The sequence below is a fragment of the Phascolarctos cinereus genome, unplaced genomic scaffold (genome assembly GCF_003287225.1).
Source record: "Phascolarctos cinereus isolate Bilbo 61053 unplaced genomic scaffold, phaCin_HiC Scaffold_1;HRSCAF=81, whole genome shotgun sequence".
In the NCBI taxonomy this organism is placed as follows: Eukaryota; Metazoa; Chordata; class Mammalia; order Diprotodontia; family Phascolarctidae; genus Phascolarctos; species Phascolarctos cinereus.
In genome coordinates this window covers 87,534,266-87,559,086 of record NW_027555514.1, presented here as the reverse complement: position 1 = coordinate 87,559,086, position 24,821 = coordinate 87,534,266, and the positions used below count along the sequence as shown (strand labels likewise).

The 24,821-nt window shown below is 35.9% G+C and overlaps 1 protein-coding gene and 1 long non-coding RNA gene across 4 annotated transcripts in view; one reads left to right on the top strand and one right to left on the bottom strand.

Moving 5' to 3' along the window:
• Positions 1-24,821, top strand: part of DPP6 (dipeptidyl peptidase like 6) — a 975,800-nt gene that overhangs the window by 366,754 nt on the left and 584,225 nt on the right.
• Positions 1-24,821, bottom strand: part of LOC110223884 (uncharacterized) — a 42,545-nt gene that overhangs the window by 9,296 nt on the left and 8,428 nt on the right. For 2 of the 3 annotated variants that reach the window (XR_002328816.2, XR_002328814.2), the window contains exon 2: positions 16,998-17,081. This is a non-coding gene — a long non-coding RNA (uncharacterized LOC110223884). The remainder of the gene's footprint in view (positions 1-16,997; positions 17,082-24,821) is intronic. The other variant, XR_002328815.2, reaches the window with a different exon arrangement.

The window sequence follows — 24,821 nt, the reverse complement described above, 5'->3', positions numbered from 1 at the left end:
TGTATCTATTAGAAAATACTCTATGCCACAGTGCTAGTGTAGGTAACATGGGGTTCCTTATCTAGAGTAGAGATTCTTAACCTGGGTCCCCCAAACCATAAGTAGTCTGTGGATAGATTTTGGAGGATCTGTGAACTTGAATGGGAAAAAATGTCTAAAGTAAATACACACTTTCACCAATGTTTTTTTTTGTAATCCTATGTATTTATTTTATGCATTTGAAAACATTACTCTGAGAAGAAATTCATAGTCTATATCAATATGTTAGATAGCTAATGGAGTCTATGTGAGCTCCACGTAAACTAAAATCTTGAGAGTGAAGAATGTTTTTTTTCCCTTTATTTGTATCCCCATCACTTCGGACAGTACGTGGCATGTAGTAGGCATTTAATACACTCTTCTTGACTAACACACAAAAAAGTTTAGAACCCTAAGCCTAGAGGATTAACACCTGAAGAAATTGAATGTTGAGTGTTGTATTTTGAGGTCTGAGGGTGGGAGTTTGAATCCTGGATCTGCAAATTATTATCTGTGTGACCCTAGGCAAGTCATTTAACATTTCCATGCCTCAGTTTTCTCATCTACAAATGAAGGCATTAGAAGAGATGATCTTTGAGCTTCCTGTCAGTTAAAATTTCTGCTGTACATCTCTGGGTGAAAAAATGTTGTGCTTCTCCTACCACCCCCTCATTCCGCCTCTTTCTGATTGCTTGCATGCTGAGCTAGCCTTCTGCTTCCATTGCTTCCCAACCATTTACTCCCAAACCACTTTGTAGATGCTGATTTTGGATAGTAATCAAGGGGAAGATGTCTTTGAAATATCTATTCATTTTATAAAAAATGTTAAGGTACCACATTTGATGCTTGTTTCTCATCATCTGTTAGCTATGAGTACCAACTGGACTATGTTTATTATTCAGTAACCTTCCAGAACTACGTCCTCTATGTAAATTTCTGTAGTCTGCATCTTAAGAAAATTGCAGTTGAAAAGGCAATCTGCCTGAGAGAGGAATCAAAGAATCATATTTCAGTTTTAATTTCTCATCCATAAACTCCATTAGAAAAGGAAAAGGAGTTACAGAATCATCAATTGATATGAAATAATGTTTTTCAAAAAATGTTAATGTCTTTGTTATAAAGTAGCACCTGCATTATTGAATAAAATATTATTCATGTTAGGTGTGATGTGATTCCAGTAGAAGAAATTACCAGCGAATGACCCATAATAAATCATATGCCACTAGTGCATGCAGGTAATACTGAGATTAATTCTCTCCTGATCGGAAAGCTTCTCAAACTCTGACGGGAACGTCAGTGTTGCTGGGTTATGGATGAATTCTAATATAATTGTTTATTTTTAAACACTCCTGAGATGCAGATGAGGAAGCAAGACCAGCAGGTGCCTGCTTCATTTATTTGCTCTATGCAAAGTCTTGGCGTTAAAAGAACAGAAATGCATCTTTTCTAGTAAACAACTTTTCTTGTGTTTCCAATTTTCTTAACCCCTTTTGGCCCTAAATCTTGGTCAAGCAAAGGAAGTCATTTGTGACTGGGGTTAGGATTGGGGGTAGAGAAGACCTGCTTTTATTTACATCTTAATTTTTAATGGAAAATATTCCTTTTTGGATGGACTTTGATTGAAATAGAGTACATTTTAAACAGCATAAGACAGTGGCTTAACAAGGCTGTGGCATTAAGGTTGGTACTATATTTGAGCCATGGCTATGCTCCAGATGTCACTGGTATTATTTTCATTTAAGTATTCAATTTAATCATTTGCAAGTAGAATGCAATTATATATTTCCCTATTCATTTCTCCTAAGAGGAGTGCATGATTATTCTGAGTAGCCTTGAATTTGAAGACCAAGGAGACCACAGGAAGGACAGCCATGTTTTTCTCTCATGTATTATCACATTTCTCTGTCCTGCCTATTTTAGGATGAAAATAGATTCAATGTCCCAGGGGAAAGAAAATTGCCTTCATTTCACATATAGATAGGACTTCATGGGTGAAAAAAAAAGAAATACTTTCATTCAACAAGCATTTATTAACTACTATATTCACTGTATTCCACGCATTCTGCTAGGTGTTGAGGATAGAAAGACAAAAATGAAATCAGCACTGTTCTCTATTGTAGAAGGGCAACAAGCACCTATGATACTAAATTTAAAAAAGTAATTTGCCTAGGGTGGAGCACCATGAACTACACGATAGAGTTCTATGGGAGCTGGCTCACGAGCTGAGCTTTGAATGAAGAAAGTTAGAGATTTTATACAATAGAGTTGAAGAGGGAGTGAGTGCATTCCAGGCATGGGGGTCATCCTGGACAAAGGAGCTGAAATATTGTATATAGGGAATAGTAAACATGCTAGTGTATCAGGAACATAATGTGAGTAAAGGAAAGTAGTGTTCAGTAAGTCTGGAAATAGAGTTTGGAGCCTGGAGTCTGGAGAAATTTTAATGGCAACAGGGAGTTGCTACATGTCACTATTTTCCCATAAGATTGAATTCTGCATTAAAACAGAAGTGTGTGAGTGTGTATACACACACACATGTACATATATACACATATATGTGTGTATGCATGCATGTGTGTATATTTATACATATGTATATATATTTGAAGAATGATGCCCTAAAATGTGTTTACTTACTCCAATATCTTATGAGTTCCTATCCATCTAATAGCTGGTACTCTTGCATACAAGTCAATCACAGATAGTATACATATTTGTTTACTTAGGAAAATATAATATGTCATTTTTCTATACAATTTTAAGTTTCATAAGGAACTGGGCATTTATTACCTTATTTGTTCCTCACAACAGCCATGTAAAATAGGTACTATAGTCCTCATTTTACAAATGAAGAAACTGACACTCAGAAAGTTAAAGTAATTAGTCTTTTGCTATAGAACTAATAAGGGGGAGGGACAGGATTTGAACCAGGTCTCTCCTGACTCCAAGTCCAGTACTCTTTTCACTAGCTGCCAGATGCTAAAAATATACCCATAATTTCAACTAGGAAGAATAATATTTTTGTGAAGGATTCATGTTCACTTTGTGGACTACATATATCAGAGTGTTTATACATGGTATTCTGTAGTGTAGTGATATTATCAAATATTAGGTGATGAGAGCTTCTAGCACAGGAAATTCACAAGCAGTGGGGAAGAGTGCTCATAAGAAAACTAATGAGTGAATGGTGGAATAAAAAGAAAAATTAGAGAGAGGGAGGGAGAGAGGGAAGGAGAGGAAGGAGGGGAGAAAGGAAAAGAGAAAGACAGAAAGAGGAAGAAAAGAAAATAGAATAGACTGTTGGGGCACAGGGAATTTACAATGCAGAAGGTCAGTACTATAAAAACTGAACAAAGTAGTAAGTACACTCCTAAACAAATTCCAAAATAAAGAACAAGGACATAAGATATCAAGTTGTCTTCTATACTTCGACGTATGAGTATTCCTTTTGTTTATGTATTCCCAAATCCTAACACAGTCTTACACATAGTAGGTGCTTAATAAATGCTTGTTAAATTGGGTAGGATCCTTATCTGTTGAACTAAATGATCTCTCATCTCTTCCCCTTCTAAAATTTTTGTTTCCATTTGTAGAATACATGTTAGACCTTACTTTTTTTAAGGGAATAGTAGGTGTACTGCTTGCCTGAAGCATAGAATTCCTAGCACGGTTTTAAATATTTAATTTATGCTTAATCATAATTACCTGCCAATATCCCAAAGGTGTTATATAAGCAGACTGGTAATCACTATACTTACTTAATATGCAGAGTTGAGGAAAGAAATTAAACTTAGAGACCTACAGAAATACAATAGTAATTCCCAGTAATACTGCTAACCAAGAACTGGTATTATGGGGTCAAAAACTCGTATTATATAATGTGTCTCTGGATAATAGATTCCATCACGACTGTATTTATTAAATTCACATCATTAGAGCAGCTTAGCTGAACCTAGAGAGACATACCAAATACTTAATCTTAGTAACCTTGGATTTATAACTTGAATTAAAGAAAAATATTATATCCCTTTGAAGAATAAAGTAAGAATTGAACGTTTCAGGTTAGATTTTGAGAAGCAATATTTCTGGGAGTTTTAATGGGCTAAGTCAAACCTGTTTTTCTTAGTGATGCTCAAAGCGACAATTTACTATACCTAGATATTCCCTGTGGAATATGGTTAGTTGAATTAATTAAAAACAAAACACTCCAGAAAAAAAACGAGCATCCCACACATTTTTTTAATCTGACTTCAGGCGGAATCCATATAGAATAAAATAATAATGTTAAATTCAATGCAAAGTCTAAGACAAAATAATCAAACTAAAATATATGGGAACTGTGAGGTATACCATCACAATTTCATCCTTACTATCAGTGGAGTCCAAAAACATTCATTAGCACTGGGTGATAGCAATCAGGGACTTTACAAAGCTAATTAAGTGGACACTGTCCCTGATGCAGCTGAGAGATGGCTATCAAAAACATAATATATCCCATTCTGACCTCCACAATTTAAGAAGGACTGGGAAAACTTTTAGAAGGTTTAAAATTAAGTCTTAGGATAATTGAAACTTTGGAAAATATGGCTTAAAATATCAGTTTCTGCCCTTTTCACACTGTGAACCCACCTTGCTCAGATGTTAATTCCCCTGCTTGCCAATGAGACTTTTCTAAAGAAGCCCAAGTTATTTTCTGCCCCTCCTACCTGAGCCCCATGCAACTTAGAAGCCTGCCCCCCACAGCCCAACACACACACACACACACACACACACACACACACACACACACCCAAATAGCAAATGTAGACGAACTGGTAAGTGGATAATGTTACTAGCCTATCAGTGTGGTGATGCTGGTAGAATGAGATACCATCATGGTCATCTTCAATTCTCCTATGTTTGAGGTGACAGGGGTCCTAGACATTGGTTTTGATTCTTTGCTCTGTTAGACTCTTTCTTTTTGCCTTCCTTCATGGATCTTTCTTTTATCCTATTTAGGCATTTCTTTTTTCTCCCAATAAGTTTGAACATAGGAAATCAAGCATTAAACCTTTTCACCTTTTGTTCAAACATGTAGATCAACTTGCATTTAACACATACATGGTTGATGAGCACCTGTGGCATGCATGCAAACATGACACAAAACCCATCACTAGATTAATTCCCTCACTTTCCATATCTCCCGTCTCTCACTCAAGTGGCACTGAGGTCTTTTCTGTAGCTTTCCCTGTAAACTGTCACAGCAAGGTGCCTTTTTACAAAATTACAAAAGTTTTAGTTGTATATACAGTTCTTGGAAGGCCACTTTAAAGCAGTCTCCTTCATGCTAACGCCATGCATTCTTCTCAGGTGTGAATAGTTAGAATATTTCTACCACTGGTTTTCAAGCCTTCCTTTTTAAGCAGTTGCCAGTTACTACCAATAAACATAGCACAAGTCTCCCAATGGCACAAGTCTCCCAACCAGAATATTCTGGAATCTCACTAACTTTTTCTAACTCTTTTTACACAGAATGAGCATTAAACACACATACACACACACACACACACACACATCATTGTATATCCACAACACTTGGTAGTGTTAGTGAAAAGTAATATAAGGGAATATAAGACCCTGCCTCCACCCTTCTGGAGCTTAGAACCTAGTGGAAGAAATAAAATGTGTATGCATATACATATATATATATATTTATATACACACACATACATATATATATACATATATATACACACATATGCACACATATACACATGTATACACACACATATATACATATATAGTGTATGCACTACAAATATATCTGTCATATGTATATATATATAGTAAATATGCATCCTATATGTGTACATATGTGTGTATGTGTATATGTGTATATGAGAAGATGTGATAAATGCCAACTGAAGAACACCAGGCCATACATGCTGCTTCCATTCGGAGGAGGGAAAAACTACTGTAGGCTGGGGTGATCAAGGAGTTTTCATTAATAGCATGTGACTTCAACTGAACTTTGAGACATTCAGAGAAACAGAGAGAACAAGGAAAGTATCCCAGGTAAGGGGCAAGCACGAGCAAAAATACAAATACAGAAATGTCTAAGGTGTGTTCGGTGGCCAAATGCTTTTGAAAGTTACTCTTCTTTGTTATCTTCTTCCATACTTGAATGTCCAGTGACCTCAGATATTACCACACTGAATCCTAACCAGTACCTGGGCATGATCAACAGATAAAAGAAATGGCAACAATACTAAAGAGATACAGGAGATTGAATTATTGAGATGTCATTAATAGGCTCTCTTGGGTAGTAGATATTTTCAGACCTGCAACAATGGGTCAATATTAGTGGACACAGGAGCTAACATGCACAGAGTATGTTACTCAGGTTCTTGACTAACTTTTCTACTTTTGCATGCCCTTTCGAGGCAGATGCTTCCTCCCTCCACCATACCCCCATTGAAATTTTTGAACTTAAAACAAATATCTTCAAAAATGTTCAAATGAACATGTCTTAAAAGTTTATACTAGCCCAAGGAGCACTAATATCAATCTTTTTCTTTTGCAAAGAAAAAAACTTTTGTTTTCAGCAGTACTGTAAGGATTTCCTAGTCTCTTTGGTTAGTGTACTTTGCAAAGTTAATTCCCCTGCCCCACTTATACATACTTTCTGCATAATTCCAAATTTGTAAAATAATTCTTACAGAATATAATATATATGGGCCTCTGTTGTTGCTGTGGTATTTGTATCTGTGCCATTTCTGAAGTTCCCTTAAAATCATTCAATTTCAAAGAGAAATTAACATTCCTCCTTACCAGTAGTCTACCAAGGATAGTATTAGGGAAGGTACCACCAGAAAAGGTACCTTTTTAATCATCCCTCAATTTAACTTCTCTCTTAAGCCTTTTGATGCTTTTCCAAGAGGAGACCAAAGAATCCATCCAAAACCAAACCAACCAAACATTACAGTTACACTATTGGAGAATGAAAAGTTTTCCAAAGCCTGGTAGAGGTTATTCTAAAGTAACATTTTTTGCAACATCAAAAAGGTTTTAGACACAGTCAATCAACAAGCATTTAAGTGGCTTATGTATCAAACATTGCTAATAGAAATATGAGAAATTTTGATTTTTTAAAATTAATGTGCCATTTTCAATGATATTTGTGGTAGTAATTTTTATTTTTGTTGTCAAAATATTTTGGGAAATGCACATAAATTTAATTAGATATCTAGGAGCACATGGAAAATAGCAGTTTTCTTGTTTTGAAAGTAGTATGTATTCCTTAACAATGTATTATTTTCTTTATACTTTAGAAGTCATTTGTTTAAAGAAATACAAAGTGATTTCTGAATTGTCTAGGGGAGAGTCGATTAAAATAGAGAGTTTCCTCAAGTCATGTGACTAAAATGAAATATAGGGAAATTTCATTCTGCTAGGTTTCTGCAAAATCAACTTCATTTTCCAGGTAACTGTATCAGCCTTGACTTGACCATCCCCCCTCCATCCAAATTAAAAATATGTCTCTGAGATTTGTATCACCTTCCACGTTTTGATATTTCCTGAGAGTGGATTGAGTAGAAAACTAAAATTTACACTACTTTCAATGCCTCTTTAGCATTCTTTTCAAAATAAGAAAGTCAGTTTACTTTGTTTTACTGAGAGGAGGACTACATGACTACAGATTGAGTCATATATTCAGTGTTCCAAGGGACTTCCCTCTTTCCAGGACCCCTTAAATGAATACTTTTTGTAATGTGATGTGTAATACAAATAATTATCCCTTCTAATTTTAATGATATTCAATAAACATTTACTAAATGCCTATTTTGTGTAAGTACTTGCTGTGGTAGGTCCTGGGCACACAAAGGCTGAAATGAATGTAGATTGTATAGGGGGCCACAACAGGAATGCAGATAAGTCTAATGTAGAACACTTAGGAAGGGTGCCAATAGGATGATCAAGTAAAGAGCCCTAGCAATATTTGATATATGAAGAGCACATACCAGACTTAAAGCTAAAACATCTGAAATGTTGGAGTAGTTCTCACAGAGCTGAGGCTTGAAGTAGCATAAGGATTCTGAAGCTGTAAATGAGGGCTATGAGGCAGCCTTCATGGATGAACATGCAGAAGAGGAAAATGGAATGTTGAAATCAGAGAAAATTAAGCAGTCTAGTTTGGCATGAACAGAAAGAGTATAAAAGGGATGGAAAGTGAAATAAGATTCGAAAGGTAGTATAGAAACTGATGGTGGAGGACTTCAAGGGCTAGGGGATGAGAATTGTCTTGTATTATAGAGGCAATAGAAGACCAGTAAATTTTTTTTTTTTAGAACAGTGGAGGAAAGGGGAACAGGGGAGTGGTATGGTCTGGCCAACTCAAGAGGCTTATTTTGGCAACCATGGAAAGGGTGTGTTCATGAGGCTGGTAGCTGGGTTATCAGGTAAGAGAGTTTTAGAACCGGGTGAACAACGTATTCTATAACAACAGCATTGAAAAAATGAATAACTTTGAATAACGTAAGAATTTTAGTCAATGCAGTGACTAGACATGATTCCAAAGGACTTAAAGAAGAAGAATGGTGCCCATCACCTGACAGATAGATGATAGAATAAATAAATATGCAGAATAAGATATACATTTTTGAACATGACCAATGCAGGAGTTTGTTTTCCTTGTCTATGTTTATTAGTTACTAGCATTTTGTTTCCCATTTTCTTCCAAATTGGAAGAGAAGGAAAGAAAATAAATAATTATTAATTGAAACTAAATTAAAGTAATAATAATAATAGCATTTATACATATTTTGAAGTTTACAAAGTGCTTTACAAATATTATCTATTTTTCTTCTCACAAAATCCTGTGATGTAGCTGCTATTATTATCCCCATTTTACAGACGAGGACAGTGAGGCTGTATGAGATTAAGTAATTTGCCAAGGATCGCACAGCTAGTAAGTGTCTGAGACTAGATTTAGAACTCAGGTCTTTCTGACTCCAGGTGCAGCATTTTATCCACTGCACTATGTAGAGATGATGAGATAAACTATGTAAGTAATGAGAGGAGACTGATCTGAGATGCATGATAGAGGCAGAATTGATGGAAAATCACAATTGATTGGTTATGGGAGAGTTAAAGAGAAGGAAGAGTCAAGTTTTTTAGAAGTGGGCTATACCTCCTATTAATCATACTTCAAGGATAACAAGTATTAGCTGGATAATGTCAGTGTAGTATGCTTGGCTCTCCTTGGAGAAAATTACTGTACAAATATCAAGTAGTATTATTATGGTTATTTTCACCCTGAGAAAGGAAGAAAGGAGATCTGATATTCTACCACCTTTAAAACCAAAAAGAAAAAGAAGATGTTGCTTCATTGGGCAAGTTTCTGTAAGGCTATAAAAGCAGCAAAACATTTTCTTTTATCCAGGCAGGCTAGGCAGCCTTGTTGTGACAGGTTAGCAATGTTTTCATTTAATTATGCTCCAAGACCAAGATCTGATTGCTATATCTCTGGGGAAAGCTGGAAATGGTTAATGAAAGATGCCGAAGACGCCAACTGTTTGAACTAGAAATTCCCTGAAATGATGTGTCAGTACAGACTTAGCCATGCCTGCACAAGATTCATGAATTGTAGCTATAAGACAGCAAACCTTGGGCAATAAGTTCATTTGTTAGCCCATTGCTGGCACTTGGACCATGCTTCTGTAAACCCCATCCACCTGAGCATCTCAAGGCATCTGTACGAATAGACAACAGAAACAGTTTTGTCAACAGAAGCCTAGGTGGACAGGTTTAGTTAGCAAGAGTAATAAGTATCAAGTGAACAAATGAAAGGATGTGTAGAGAGGCAGCAGGTTTCAGGGGATGGATTTTTTAGGGTCCCAGAAGTGAGGTGATATAGCAAAAGGCCTGAAACCCAAATTGTGAGAGATAACTTTGGGGTCTGGATTAGGAAGAGCCTTTCCTCTGTAAAATTGAGAGACCACAAGATCCAAAGTTGGAGGACTTGTCACTTGCTTCTTTAACCTTGGGCAAGTAATCTTGTCTTCCTGAGCTTGGATATGCTAACACGTCTATGATTAAGTGAATACTTCTCTGCTGTAGCTCTGCAATGACTTGATTCATTGTAATCCCACTAGATCCTACTCCTGTTTCTGTGGAAGAGTGATATTCTACTTACTACTTAGGGTCTGAATAATTTACTTGTTTTTGCTTTCCTCTGGTTAATATTGGGCCCTATCCTTTGATAGTGAAAAAGAATGTAGAGACTTTAGTCTGGAGGCTAAGTATGTTCCTATAGAAAATGTGTTGATTGAGGAATGATGGTTACTGGCCAAGGTACTTAGACTGTTACAGCAATTGGTAGCTCTCGGAAAATGCCACATTTTCATGTGGTAATGGGTAAAGGTGTGCTGGCAAATACTCAACAACCAGACCATTGGAAAATTTAAAAGTATGCATAATGCACTTTTGAGTTTAATGTACATTATTAATTTTTTTTCTCTATTACTTTTTTTTTATTTTTATTTTTTATTTTTAGGCAATTGGGGTTAAGTGACTTGCCCAGGGTCACATAGCTAATAAGTGTCAAGTGTTTGGTCTGAGGCTGGATTAGAACTCAGGTCCTCCTGACTTCAGGACCGGTGTTCTATCCTCTGTGCCACCTCGCTGTCCCCCATTACTTTCTTAAGTCTAGTCAATTCACAAAAAATACAGCCCTGATTTGTAGGATTTGTTGATTTCTGAAGTATAAATGGTCACACTGAAAATATAACAACTGACTTTCATGAGCCAGTTTAAAGCTGGCTCTAGAATACTCATTGATAGAGTACTTAGGTCATGATACTCCCTTGATGCAGAAATAATAAGATAAAGTAAGATTTATTATTTATTTTGAAATTTATTTGTAAGTATCATGAAATCATAATGGATACTATCTCTACAAATTTAGCCTTTTAAGAAGATGCTAGAAAAGTGCGTAGTTCCCATTATTCTTTTTAACATTTCATTTTTATTTTATTTTTTTCTCAATTAGATGTAAAAATTTTGATTTATTTTTAAATTTTGAGTTCCAAATTCTCTTCTTCCCTTTCTCCCTTCCCCTCATGAAAAATGCAAGCAATTTTATATTGATTATACATGTGCAGTCATGGAAAACATTTCCATATCAGCCAAGTTACAAAAGTGAACAGAGACAAAAAAATAAAAAATAAAGACGGAGAAAGTGAAAAAAGCATCCTTCAATCTGCATTCAGATCCCATCAGTTCTTTTACTGGAGGTTAAGAGCATTTTTCATCATAGATCTTTCAGAAATGTGGTAGACAATTGTATTACTGAGAACAGCTAAGTCATTCATGGTTGATCATTGTACAGTATTGCTGTTACTGTGTACAATATTCTCCAGGTTCTGTTCACTGCACTTTGCATCAATTCCTATAAGTCTTCTTAGGTTTTTCTGAAAGCATTCTGCTCATCATTTCTTGTACATAATAGTATTCCATCCCAATCATATACCACAACTTGTTCAGCCATTCCATAATTGATGGGCATCCCCTCAGTTTCCAATTCTTTGCTGTCACAAAAAGAACTACCATAAATGTTTTTGTACATATAAGTCCTTTTCCTTTTTCTTTGATCTATTTGCGATACAGACCTAGTAATGGTATTGCTGGATCAAAGGGTTTATCACAGTTTTATAGCCCTTTGGGCATAGTTCCAAATTGCTCTCCAGAATAATTGGATCAGTTCACAACTCCACCAGAAATGTATCAGTGTCCCTAGCTTTCCATGAACCCTCCAACATTTGTAATTTTCCTTTTCTGTCATATTAGCCAATCTGATAGGTGTGGGGTCCCTCAGAGTTGTTTTAATTTGCATTTCTCACATTGATAGTAATTTAGAAAATTTTATGTGACTAGAGATACCTTTGATTTCTGTGTCTGAAAACTGTCTCTTCTATGTCCTTTGACCATTTATCATTTGGGGAATGACTCATACTCTCATAAACATGACTTGGTACTCTATATATTTTTGAGAAATGAGGCCTGATCCCACTGACTCATAAGATACTATCCAGAATATTTGTTTTACAAGACTAACCCTACTTATAATAGGTTTTGTTTTTCTTGTTTGCTTAATGTGGGAAAAAAGGTGGTGGGTAGAGGAATAGAATTCAAAACTCAAAATAAATTGAAAAACAAAAACAAAAGATACTTTCTAAAATATTGTGTGAAGAGAGAGCATGAAATTTTTAACTTTATTCATATCAGGCCATGTCTTATTTATGATAGGCCAAGAAAAAATATGTTAAGATGACAGGATGAAGTATTTAGGATGAATGTATGACCAAAAAGAACGTGTATGCTGAGAGACGCCGAGGAAGAAACTGTTCAGAAAAAATTCAATTAAACAACAAGCACTAATTAAGCACCTTGGATGAGGAAAGAACTTTCTTGTGTTAGAGAGATACAAAGGCAGAAAGACCTGGGATAAAATCCTGCCTCCCACTAGGGCAGGTGAGTGACCCTGAAGAAGTTAATTACCCATTTTGTGCCTCAGTGTCCACACCTATAAAATGAAAGGGCTGGACTCATGTATCTAAGGTCTCTTGTAGCTCTAAATCTATAATCTTGTCATCCTCTGGCCCTTTAAGTACTCTATCATATCATCTAAATGAAGCAATAGTTTTGTTTCTTCTTTTTTACCTATTTTTATTCCCTCAATTTTTGTCTTATTGTTATAGTTATCATTTCTCTCATTATATCAAATATCAGTCATGATAATTAATATCATTGTTTTAGCATTATTCTTATTGGAAAGGACATTAATATTCTTCCATTATGTGCAATGTTTGTCCTTGGTTTTAGATAATTGCTATTTACCATATTAAGGAAAAGTCAATTTATTCTTATGCTTTTTAGTGTTTTTTAAAGAAATGGTTACTATATTTTCAAAAGTTTTTTCAGAATCTTATTTATATTATTGTGTAATTGTTATTGCTATTGATAGTATGCTTTGTTTATAGTTTTCCTTAAATTAAAGCAACCTTTATTTTTTTATATAAATCCAACCTGATCATAGTATATTATTAAATATAGAGATTCTAAGAGGTAAAAGGAGAGACTGCATTTTGATGTGGCTTACAGCTTGTGTAGAGGCACAGAGGTTGAGAGATGGTAAGTTGTGTTTGGAGAACAGCTACTAGGCCAATGTGACAAAAACTGAGAGTGCAATAAAGTAAGGGGAAGGGAAGGTAATATGCATTTATATAACACCTACTATATTCCAGTCACTTCATTAAGAGCTTTTTTAAAAATAAATATTATCTCATTTTGTCTTTACAACAACCCTGCAAGAGAAGTGCTATTATTATCCTTATTTTACACTTGAGGAAACTGAGAAAATAGTGCTTAAGTGACTTTGCCTAGGGTCACTTAGCTAGTAAGCACCTGAGACTGGATTAAAACTCAGGCCTTCTTGATTCCGGGCCAACACTCTGTCTGCTTACTACCTGCTACCTCTGGGAAGGAGAAGTAAAACTAGCAAGGTAGATGGGCTCCAGAGCATAGAAACTTTAAATGACCACCTGAGTATTTTCTGTTTTTATTCTATAGGCAATAGGGAAACCCTGAAAAAGTTTTGATTAGGGGAGTGCATGGTCAAATTAGTCTTTGAAATATCAAGCTGTCAGTTGTATGAGGGATGAATTGGAGAAGGGAGACACTGGAAGCAGGAAGACAAATTGGGAAATTTTTAGAGTTATTTAGACAGAAAGTGATGAGGACCTGGACTAGCATAGAGGCTGTGTGTATAAGAGTGGGATAGAGTATATAGATGTGGAGATAAAATTGATAAGACTGGGAAATGTACTGCAGAAGGCATATGATGGAGAGGGAAAAGTTAATGATGGTTCAGGTCAGGAAAGATCCTGAACAGAAATATGTCAGTTCAAAGAAGTGATATGTTTGGAGGGAAGAGAATGTCCATTTTGGACATGTTGAGTTTGAGCTCTGTACAAGACACCCAAATGTAGATATTGTGTGGCTAGAGTTCAGGAGCTATATTAGAGCTTAGATGTATAGATAAAGAAGTAAGCTGTGGAGAGATAATGGTTGAACTCATGGTAACTTGTTGAGATCACTAAGGAGAAGAGTATAGAGAAAGAAGGGAAAGGGTCCTGGTTATAGCAAGAAATGCAAACTGATTTGTCCTTTCAATTTACTTAAATGATTTGGATGGGCTCTTATTTTTTTTTATTACTAATTTGAATTCAAAGCCTTGGATTCATTTGCAGCTGCTGAAATTTGAAGACTATTTTTGTTTTATAAACTATAGCCAAAGACCCAGTAGACAACCAGGAATATTCACTGGAGTTACTTCAAATTTCTCCTTAATATGTGGATCCATCTCTAAAGTCTCATGGAAGAGGAATGTTGACTATAATTATGTGACTGAACATTATTTTTCACTTAAGGATCTTTTAATCAAAGAACATTTAGAACAAAATGGATTTTGCATTACTATTGTAAAGAGGTTTTATTTTACTGTTAATAAACATTAAACTCCCATTGTGCTTGCATGTGCACATACTTTCTTTGTTTCCTTCTTTTTAAAAATTGCTATTAGTGTATTTTCCCTAGTGTCACCTTGATTTGCTTAATTAAAAGGCATTTAAAGTGGCATTTAAAATAACAGTTGCAAAAGAGCATTAACTCTTTCAGTCCTTTTCCTTTATAAATCTTATTTGAACTTAAACAGTGACAAAAATGCATATTTCCACATATAAAGAAGGATAGAAAAAGAGGATTATACATGAAACCTAGACTCTCCCTTACACACAGCTTGTTTTTTTCTAGATATACTAAATTTAATACAGTAGTGCCAGGGTTGCTTTGTCTTCTACTCTGGTTCTTTTCAAATAAGTCAGTATGTATTTAGTTTCATGAACAAAATATTGAGGTTTATATATGGCTGATCACTCTGCATGCACACACCATGAAATAGTTTTCATCTTAGAGTATCTCCATTGCATATTAAATCACAGAGCCTTCAGCTCAGAGTTGTCTTTTAGAAGTTATGAAGCCCGTCTCTCTAACTAAAAGGCAGAACATAACAATTCACCATCCATTTTGAAGGTGAGAATCAATTGTATTTTAAGTGATGCCACTGAGGTAGAGAGGTAACATCTGCCTTCATGAAGGACACTGGTTTTTAACAACGCTTTATGTTGGATCATAGATAACTATATTCAGAGCTTGTAGGAACCTTATCTTATTTAGATTTCTCATTTCCCAGATGAGCTAACCTAGCCTGAGAGAGGTTAAGTGATTTCCCCAAGGTTACAGAGGTGGTAAATGGCAGAGATTACATTTGGACTCAAATTCACTGACTCCAACTCTAGAATTCTATCCATTCTTCTATACTGAGCCAAGATGGTAGAATAACACGAAGACATGCAGTCGGCTTCCCCAGCCACCACACACAAATATAAACCCCATCCAAACAAATCTAGAAAATACACCAGACCAAATTCTCATGGGGACATCCAAGAAAAAGTCAGTGAGTTATTTTTCCAGTTATTTTTTTCCCCCACAAAACAGTGTACTAGCCTTTCTCCTTATTTCTTAAAAGTAGCATGGATTATCTTCTCCAAGAAAATTTAGGAATAAATTCTCCTAAAGCCAGGAGCATTCCTTGAAATTTTATTGATACTCACCAAGTCTTCAGTGTTTCTAATATCCTTAGCAAAAATCCTTCTTAAGCCTAACTCTTAAGAAATCACCCCCTCAGTCTTTTCTAATATGGAAAAGGATCAATTCCATATATCTTTTAAAAAATGTTTATTAGACTATTCTTTTCCGGTCAAATAGATTACTAGTAAAGATAGTAATGATATTTGATCATTTAAAATTTGAATTGCTTTTGTAACAGGCCATCTAAATTGGTTCCGTTCCAGCTCTGGAGCTATGAACCCATGCGCATGGTCATGGTTGTGTAATTATAGATATTTATCTATATCAGTGATTGTGAGTAGTCTTTTTATGCCCCAGAGTCTTGAAGGTAGGGAATAAATGATCTGAGAAGACCAAAGGGCCTCTCTTCCATCCTCCTGCTTCCAGGAGGGGAAAGGCATTCAGACTTTTTCTTCCTGCTGCTTTCCTATCCAATAGGTATGTACTATCAGCTTTGTTCTAGTTACTGAGCTAGGCTCTTTGTATCCCTAAAACTTAGCACAGTGCCTGGCACATAGTAGATGCTTAATAAATGTTTATTTACTGACAAGACTGAAGGAATACATAAGCAAAAAAATGAAGATGATAAAACCTTGCCTAGCACAGGAAATTGGTGCTTTTAACCACATTACTGAAGTCATTCAGAGATGCCCATAAAACATCTGTCCTTCACTGGTCTTATTCACCTTTCCTTGTCTTGATAATTGCTGCTGCTGCTTTCAGCTACTGCAGAAATTACTTGAAATTGAAATATTTGAGCTGAAAAGTACACAGTCATACAAGTATGTACTTGATGATCATCTGGGTTAGTGTGGCTTCCAGCAACATCTTACATCATAAAACTTCCTGCAACACTTTCTAATATCTCTCTTCTACTGGTTATTTTAATTCATGCAGGATCTGTTTAATAAATAAAAAAGTCTTGTAGACCACAAAGTAGTGAACAGATTCTTTTCTGTGCATTTGGTAACACAATCTTGCTGAAGGATTCACAAGAAAATAGACCTCAAAAAATCCAAAAGTCTAAACTAGATCCCTCCACCTCCAATATTAGCTTATTTCCTCTCACTTTCTTCTCAACAGAAGGAAAACAATTCTGCTCCCTGTTATTCATGCAGTATCCATTCACATACACATAGGTATTACTAATTCTCTTCTCAGACTCTTCTTTGTTAAATTAAAATAAGCCCCGTCCCTCTAGCTTTTCCTCATGGGACTCATTTTCATTAAACATAATATCTAATGTTTATTACCTCTCCAGGTTTGCATTTCCTTGTTAATATTTCTGAGTGCATACATCTGTTTCAAGTGTAGCTGTTGCATATTGAAGGAATCTTCTTGATAGCAGCATAATCCATGAGGAATGGAGAAAAAGAATGAAAATTGATAAATCATAGTTAATGGTTTATGGTAATTTCTGGTGGTCCAACAGTATCAGCTTTATATCACACACATAGTTTTGATTTACTGGGAAGAAACTACTGATGTAATTGTGTGAATGTGAAGTTGAATCCATTTATCTAAAATTATGCTCTTGAGTATTTTTACTTTGGAATACTTCTTTCTGATTGAATGTAAAGTGACTCCTAACTGGAGGACTTTAGAGCTTAAACCTTCTAAATATTTGGTCTTTTCTATGTATATCATTGCCCTTTTAGAAAAGTGCATGAGATTATGCAGTGTTATATATCTTTGGGAGTGGTGCTTGAAAATGTCAATGAATATTAATTTTATATATCTGAAAAAACAAGCAAGAACAATTCTCCTGAAGAGAATGAGACATTCTGTCTCTCTGTCCCTAATATAAACTTGTAAACTGAGTAAAAATGACTTTGTTGCCTTTTGGAAATTAATAGTAAGATTTGCTTGACATGTACAGTATGCCTCATGGTTCCCTGCATTCATAGAATCTTTTTCATGATATTAATAAAATTCCTTTTGTGTGTCACTGGAAAATAGGCATCAGTACAGACAGATCAAGAAGATTTTTTAAGGACCCTGGGTTTAGAGAGGGATTGTATCTCTTCCCTCAAGTCAGAAAAGATCTGACACTTTATCCTAAACATCTTCTAATCTTTCCCTGGATTGAACACTTTTCTTAATTTTCTCAGAAAATGTTTTACAACTTTGTTACTATCAAACTTAAATGTGGCCATTACTCTCTTGGAAGGATGAGTTTGAAGGAATGTAGGAGCATCTTTAAATTTTGTGCCTAAAATTCAAATTTTCCATGGTATGTGATTAGGCATTTTTGTTAAAGAAAAAGGCAAATTAAAATGTGCAGCTAACATTGGTTCATCCTTTATATACTGTCTAAAGGATAGCTCTCGTATCTTCTCCAGTTAATCATCAATTTAGGGTGCACCTGACCTGAATGAATGATTGAAATACTGGGCTGGGTGACTATATACTCTGAGACTGAGCTGGAATGGAAAATAAATTTCCTCTGACTTGTCCTACAAACCTCAGAGGTCACTTATGCTTTATTTCCCTAGTTTGGCAAACTAGTCACCATTACATGGTATATAATGAATAACATATCTTTGGGCCATATCAAAAACATATATTTTTTTACTAAATTACAGCAAATTAACTGAAACATTTTAATTATTAGTAATGTGACCCACTTTACACCTCTGGCAAATAAATTGGCTTATTACTCTACTCTCTCAGTCCTACATGTGAACCATTATACCTAAACTGGAAAGTCTCAGTCTCTTCACATTCTGCAGTTTCCAAACTTTCCCTTATTTCAAAACCCTTAAAACCCAGCTTCTTCAGGGGGTCATTTTGCTTGGTACAAAAGAAAAAGCAATAGACTAGGGGACACAGGACCAGGCTTTGATTCCCACCTCTACAGCTGCCTTGGAGAGGTCATTTAATCTTTTTGAGCCTCCATTTCTTTTGCTATGAAGTAAAATGGAATAGAATACATGACTACATAGAATCACTCTAGCTCTAAAATTGATTTCTGTGAACCGTACCTGATTTTGCTATGTATCCTCTTAGCTTATTTGCTCAATTTACGACATATTTGTATATGTTCATATACTACCCTCTAACTACTTTTAATCATTTTCATGGGTTAGGTAGACAGTTTCTCTGTTAGAATCTCTGCTGGATTACAAGTTTAATAAGGTCAAAATCTATATTTTCTCTGCTATTATTCTCCTGATGACCTCTACCCAGCTCAGACTGTTACCTGAAGGTGGATACTCAGTAAAACTTACTTTATAGTGAGATATAGTGACTTTATGTTTCAAAAGTTCCCCTTTTACAAAACAATACAATAATTTTATTAATTTCATCTATCTCATACAGTTGGTAGACACTAATTTACTAATCAGCACTGTTGGAAGCTATAAGAAAAAAAGAAGCCATGGCCCCTTCACTCAAGTTGCTTACAATTAGTGGGGGATCAAGATATATGGACAAGCATGCAACATCTGTATTCCATTACAAGATAGTGTATGATTGAGTATTAAATTGAACTATTTAAAGAATACATGTGATATAGCAGTGGAAGCAGCATTCATTGTTGGCTGGAATAGTTACAGATGGGTTCATGAATGGAATCAAAGGGGAGACCAGTTGAGGAGCTATGTGGTAAAATAACTAAATTACCATCTGGAAAGTCAGAAAGAAAAATGTTTAAAGGTAGTCCCTGACACTAGCTGTGTGACCATGGGAAAAATCACTTAATCTTATAGCATTACTTTTATGTTAAATGAAGATAATAATATCTATGGTACCTCCCTTATATCAAAATTGTGAGTGATGGTGTATGTAAAATATTTTTATATATTTTAAGCACAAATGCAACACATGTTGGTGGTTGTTGCTGTTAATAATAAGAGTTATTATGATGATTATAATCTGGCTAGTCTAATCACATTGGGGATGGATATAAGAGAAAGCCAAATGAATTGGGTAGAACCAGATTAAGGAGGGCCTTGAAAGAGTTTGGATTTTTTTTTTCCAGCAGGCAGCAAATATGTACTTGAAATACTTAAGCCAGAGAATGTCTGTATAAAAACAATATTTAAGGCAATTTAATTTCTCAGTTGTGTTTAGGAAGGATTTAAATAGAGAAAGACTAGCCTTAAGGAGACCAGTTAGGAGGTGGCTAGAGTAACGTAGGAATCAGTTGCCAGGAGGTCAGAATTAGGATGGTGGGAGCAGAAGATGAAAGTCTTGAGCTGGTTTGATCATTAATAGATTATGGAGAAAAAAGTAGAAAGCAGGAGTGAAGAGAGACAAGAAAAGGCCGAGGATTACTGAAAGTAGGGTCCTAAGCATTTCTCCTTTGTCGGTGGAATGAACCAGACAAATGGCCAGGAACCTCTCCACTCCTTTCCCCTTTCATTTGGCAGGTGAAGAAAGTGAGATCCAGAGATGTGAAGCATTTTACCACACAGATAGTTAGTAGCAGAGGTAGGATTAAAATCTGATCTCTGTACCTACAGAAATTCCGAGATTTTGAGCTAATAAACTCTCCATTAACCCACCATCGTATTAATAAAGTTCTCTAATAATGGATACAGAAGTATCATTTAGCATTTAAATACAATAGTAACAAAAAGTTCATGCAGATGCCCTTGGGTCAGAGTGCCTTCCAAGTCATCAGGGAATGATTAAATCACCTTACTGTAATTTCTGTGCTCAGTATATTTAATTATAGTTCAGTTCTTTGAAAATTAACAGTTCATGTATGGGGTCTTTGGTAACTGACTTTGAACAAAAATATTCGGTTAATCAGATTCTCTCCCTGGCCAAAGCAAATATCTCAGGATTCTCTGTACAAGTTTTAGTTTCCTTTACTGATAAGACACTTGAAGGTAGTGTGGAATTTGAAAATGTCTCTCCTAGTGCCAACTCAATGACCTAGGGCAGAAGTATGGCCAAACTTTATAGTGAATTTAAATCTGTTTGAATATCACAATACCTTTCTCTCCACCTCACAGTATTCTTTGAAAGGGAACATTTGCAAGCATCCTGCATTGGCTAATTTTAAGGGACTTGGGAAGAACAATCAAAATAGGGAAGAACAGTGAAAACTAGTGGCAAATATGAATTATAGAAATTAAAATTTGTTACTTTTCATTACACCTAGTATCTGAAATTGACTGCTGACAAAGTGTTTGAATGTAGCTCTTGCTGAAATTCCTTAGATGACTCATGTAATGAGTACCTTCATTTCGCATGTAAACAAATAAGGTGTTAAGATTGTTAAGCAGTTTGCTCTTAAATGGATGAAACAAACTCCATGCAATCTCCTTTATAGCTTTAATTTGCTGACTGAGAATACTAAAGTATGGGACAAATATCAACTTCAACTCAGCCCTAGCAAAAGGAACAAGAATTTGGAGAACTCTGTTGAAATGCTCTTGCCTCTAGGATAAAATATTAAATCTTCTCTCAGCTTTGTATACCTCTCCATTCCTAGTCACAGTCTGGTAGTTTGGAAGTCTAGGTGGTACAGTAGATAGAGCACAGGCTTGGAGTTAAGAAGACTCATCTTCTTGAGTTCAAATCTGGCCTTGGACACTTACTAGTTGTATGACTCTGGGCAAGTCACCTAACTTTGCCTCATTTTCCTCATCTGTAAAATGAGCTGGTGAAGGAAATAGCAAAGCACTCCAGTATCTTTGCCAAGAAAACTCCAAATGAGATATCAAGAGTTGGACATGACTGAACAATGTCTAATCTACTTTCCAGTCATCATCCCTCTACATGCATTCTTTTTTTTTCACTTATTATGTTTAGTGAATGTCAAATACTGTGCTAAGTGCTAGAGATATAAATATAAAAGAAAGAAGTGTAAACAAAGTGGGTACCCATCAATTGGAGAATGGCTAAGCAAATTGTGATTTATGAATATAGTGCCATAACAAACAATGAAAGGGATGGATTCAGACAAAATTAGGAAGACTTATATGAATTGATATGGTAGAACCAAGAAATCAATTTATACTGCAACACAGGAGACTTTGAAAAACTTAGAAACTCTGGTCAATGCAATAAACAATTTCAGAAGACTGATGATGAATCATTACTTCATATCTCATGATATAGAATTGAATGTGTATGTTATTCCCTCCTTAAGCCAAATTCCATGAGAATGATTCACTCATTCCCTCTCACCTTACCCCCGTTTTCCCTCCACTGTAAAAGACTTTTCTTGTCTGTTTTATGTGAGATAATTTATCCCATTCTGATACTCTCTTTGTCCTTCTCCCAGTATAATCCTCTCTCCCTCCTTAATTTTATTCTCTAGATATCACCCCTTCATCTTCAACTCATCCTGTGCCATCTATCCATCTATCTATCTATCTATCTATCTATCTATCCACACATATATGCATATTTTTTCCCTCCAACAACCCTAATACTGATAAAGGTCTCATGAGTTACAAATATCATCTTTCCATACAAGAATGTAAACAGTTCAACCTTAATAAGTTCCTTATGATTTCTCTTTCCTGTTTACCTCTTCATGTTTCTCTTGGGTCTTATATTTGAAAGTCAAATTTTCTATTCAGCTCTGGTCTTTTCATCAAGAATGCTTGAAAGTCCTCTATTTCACTGCTGGGTAGGTGATTCTTGGTTGTAATCCTATCTCCTTTGCTCTCTGGAATATTATACTCCAAGCCGTCTGGTCCTTTAATGTAGAAGCTGCTAAATCTTGTGTTATCCTGATTGTGTTTCCACAATACTTAAATTGTTTCTTTCTAGCTGTTTGCAATATTTTCTCCTTGGCCTGGGAACTCTGGAATTTGGCTACAATATTCCTAGAAGTTTTCCTTTGGAGAGATCACTTTCAGGAGGTGATCAGTGGATTCTTTCAATTTCTATTTTGCCCTCTGGTTCTAAAATATCAGGGCAGTTTTCCTTGACAATTTCTTGAAAGATGATGACTAGGGTCTTTTTTTGATCATGGCTTTCAGATAGTCCAAAAATTTTTAAATTCTCTCTCCTGGATCTATTTTCCAGGTCAGTTGTTTTTATAATGAGATATTTCAAATTGTTTTCTATTTTTTCATTCTTTTGGTTTTCTTTTACAGTGTCTCAATTTCTCATAAAGTCACTAGCTTCCGATTGCTCCATTCTCATTTTTAAGGAAATATTTTCTTCAGTAAGTTTTTAGACTTGCTTTTCCATTTGGCCAATTTAGCTTTTTAAGGCATTCTTCTCCTCATTGACTTTTAGGACCTCTTTTTTCCATTTGGGTTAGGCTATTTTTTAAGGTGTTATTTTCATCAGTATTTTTTTGGGTCTCCTTTAGCAAGCTGTTGACTTGTTCTTCATGATTTTCTTGCATCACTCTTATTTTTCTTCCCAATTTTTCCTCTACTTCCCTTACTTGCTTCTCAAAATCCTTTTCGAGCTCTTCCATGGTCTGGGACCAATTCATATTTTTCTTGGAGGCTTTGGATGCAGAAGCTTTGACTTTGTTGTCTTCTGGTTGTATGTTTTGATCTTCTTTGTCAACAAAGAAAGATTCTATGGTATGACTTTTTTTGTGAGGTTTGGTCATGATTCCAGCCAATTACTTGAGTTATAAACTCTTTGTTAAGGTAGAGGTCTGCTTCCAGGGTGGAGAATGTACTGTCCCAAGCTTCAGGGGTTTTGTGCAGCTGTTTTCAGAGATATTTCTAGGGACCTGTAAATTTTAAGTTCTTCCAAAGTGGTATGATAAGGGGTGAGGTGTTTACTCCTTTCTTGGCCTGTGCTCTGGTCTGTGAGCGACCACAAGCACTCTTTTGTGCCTTAGAACTGTAAGAAGGATTTTTTCTTCACAGCCACTACAAGCTCCACCAAGCCAGTGCTCCTCCTCACCCCAGGACCGCCAGCCAGAACTGTGACTCAGATCCAAGCACAAGCAAAGCAAGAGAATTCTGCACCAGCAAAGAGATCCCTGCAATCCCCCTCTGATCAGCCACTGTATTCCCCCTCATTCTGTGGGCCGGAAGCTCCAGAAGCAGTCACCCCCTGAGGCTGTGTGTGGGGACTGGAGCTGGGACTGGACTTCTCTCCCACTGCAGTCACAGACTTTTCCTACTGACCTTCTAAGTTGTCTTAGGTGTTCATGGGTTGAGAAGTCTGGAAACTACCACAGCTGCCTGTGATTCGGTCCTCTGAGGCCTGCCCATAGGTTTTGCCTGTGTGCCCATGCCAACTCATTCCTCTCCCCACCCAGCACAATATACCTTTCTGATCAACCATCCTGGTTGTCCTGGGGTAGAAATTTGTTTCACTCTGTCTTTTTGTGGGTTCTGCTGCCTTAGAATTTGTTTAGAGCCATTTTTTACAAGTATTTGGAGGAGTTTGGGGGAGAGCTCAAGCAAGTCACTGTTTTTAACTCCACCATCTTGGCTCCGCCCCCCATATGTATTCTTAATCCAGCCAAATTGGCATTCTTGTTCCTCACTCAATGCATTTCTTCTCCCTCCTGCCTGTCTCTCTACCTTGTTTTATACTAGTTTAACCTCTTTCCTGAAATGTATTTCCTTCTCATCTATAATTCTTAGGGTATTTTCTTTTTATGTATATGTGTATGTATTTCTTTGTCTATATTTTGTGTTTCCTATTCATATGGTGACCCACTCCACCTGCATAGAATGTAAGTTCCTCAAGGATAGGAACTATTCTGTCTTAGTCTAGATATTTTCACAAAATTGTTTATGTAATTGTTAATATAATGACAGAAAATTGTTAATACCAAATGTAATATGGACTGCCATAACTTCTTAATCATCCTAGCAATGTCAAAATTCCAGTAACATCCTTACATTCCTATCCTTAAGATAATGATGATTACGTTGAGCTGAGCTATACCTTAAGCCTGGAATCTTTAAAGATCTACCTTGGATTCTTTCCTTGTAAACAAAACCAGTTTGAACCTGGTTTCCCCTAATATTCTTACCCCTTCTGTTAGGATTCATGGCATGAAGGGTAAAATATCCAGAATGAAATGGTTTTCCTCGCTTAGATTGCCAAGGGCAGCTGGCATCTCATGACCAGGCCTTATTACCTCATACTACCTCCTCCACCTTCCCTCCTAAAGTTATAAAAAA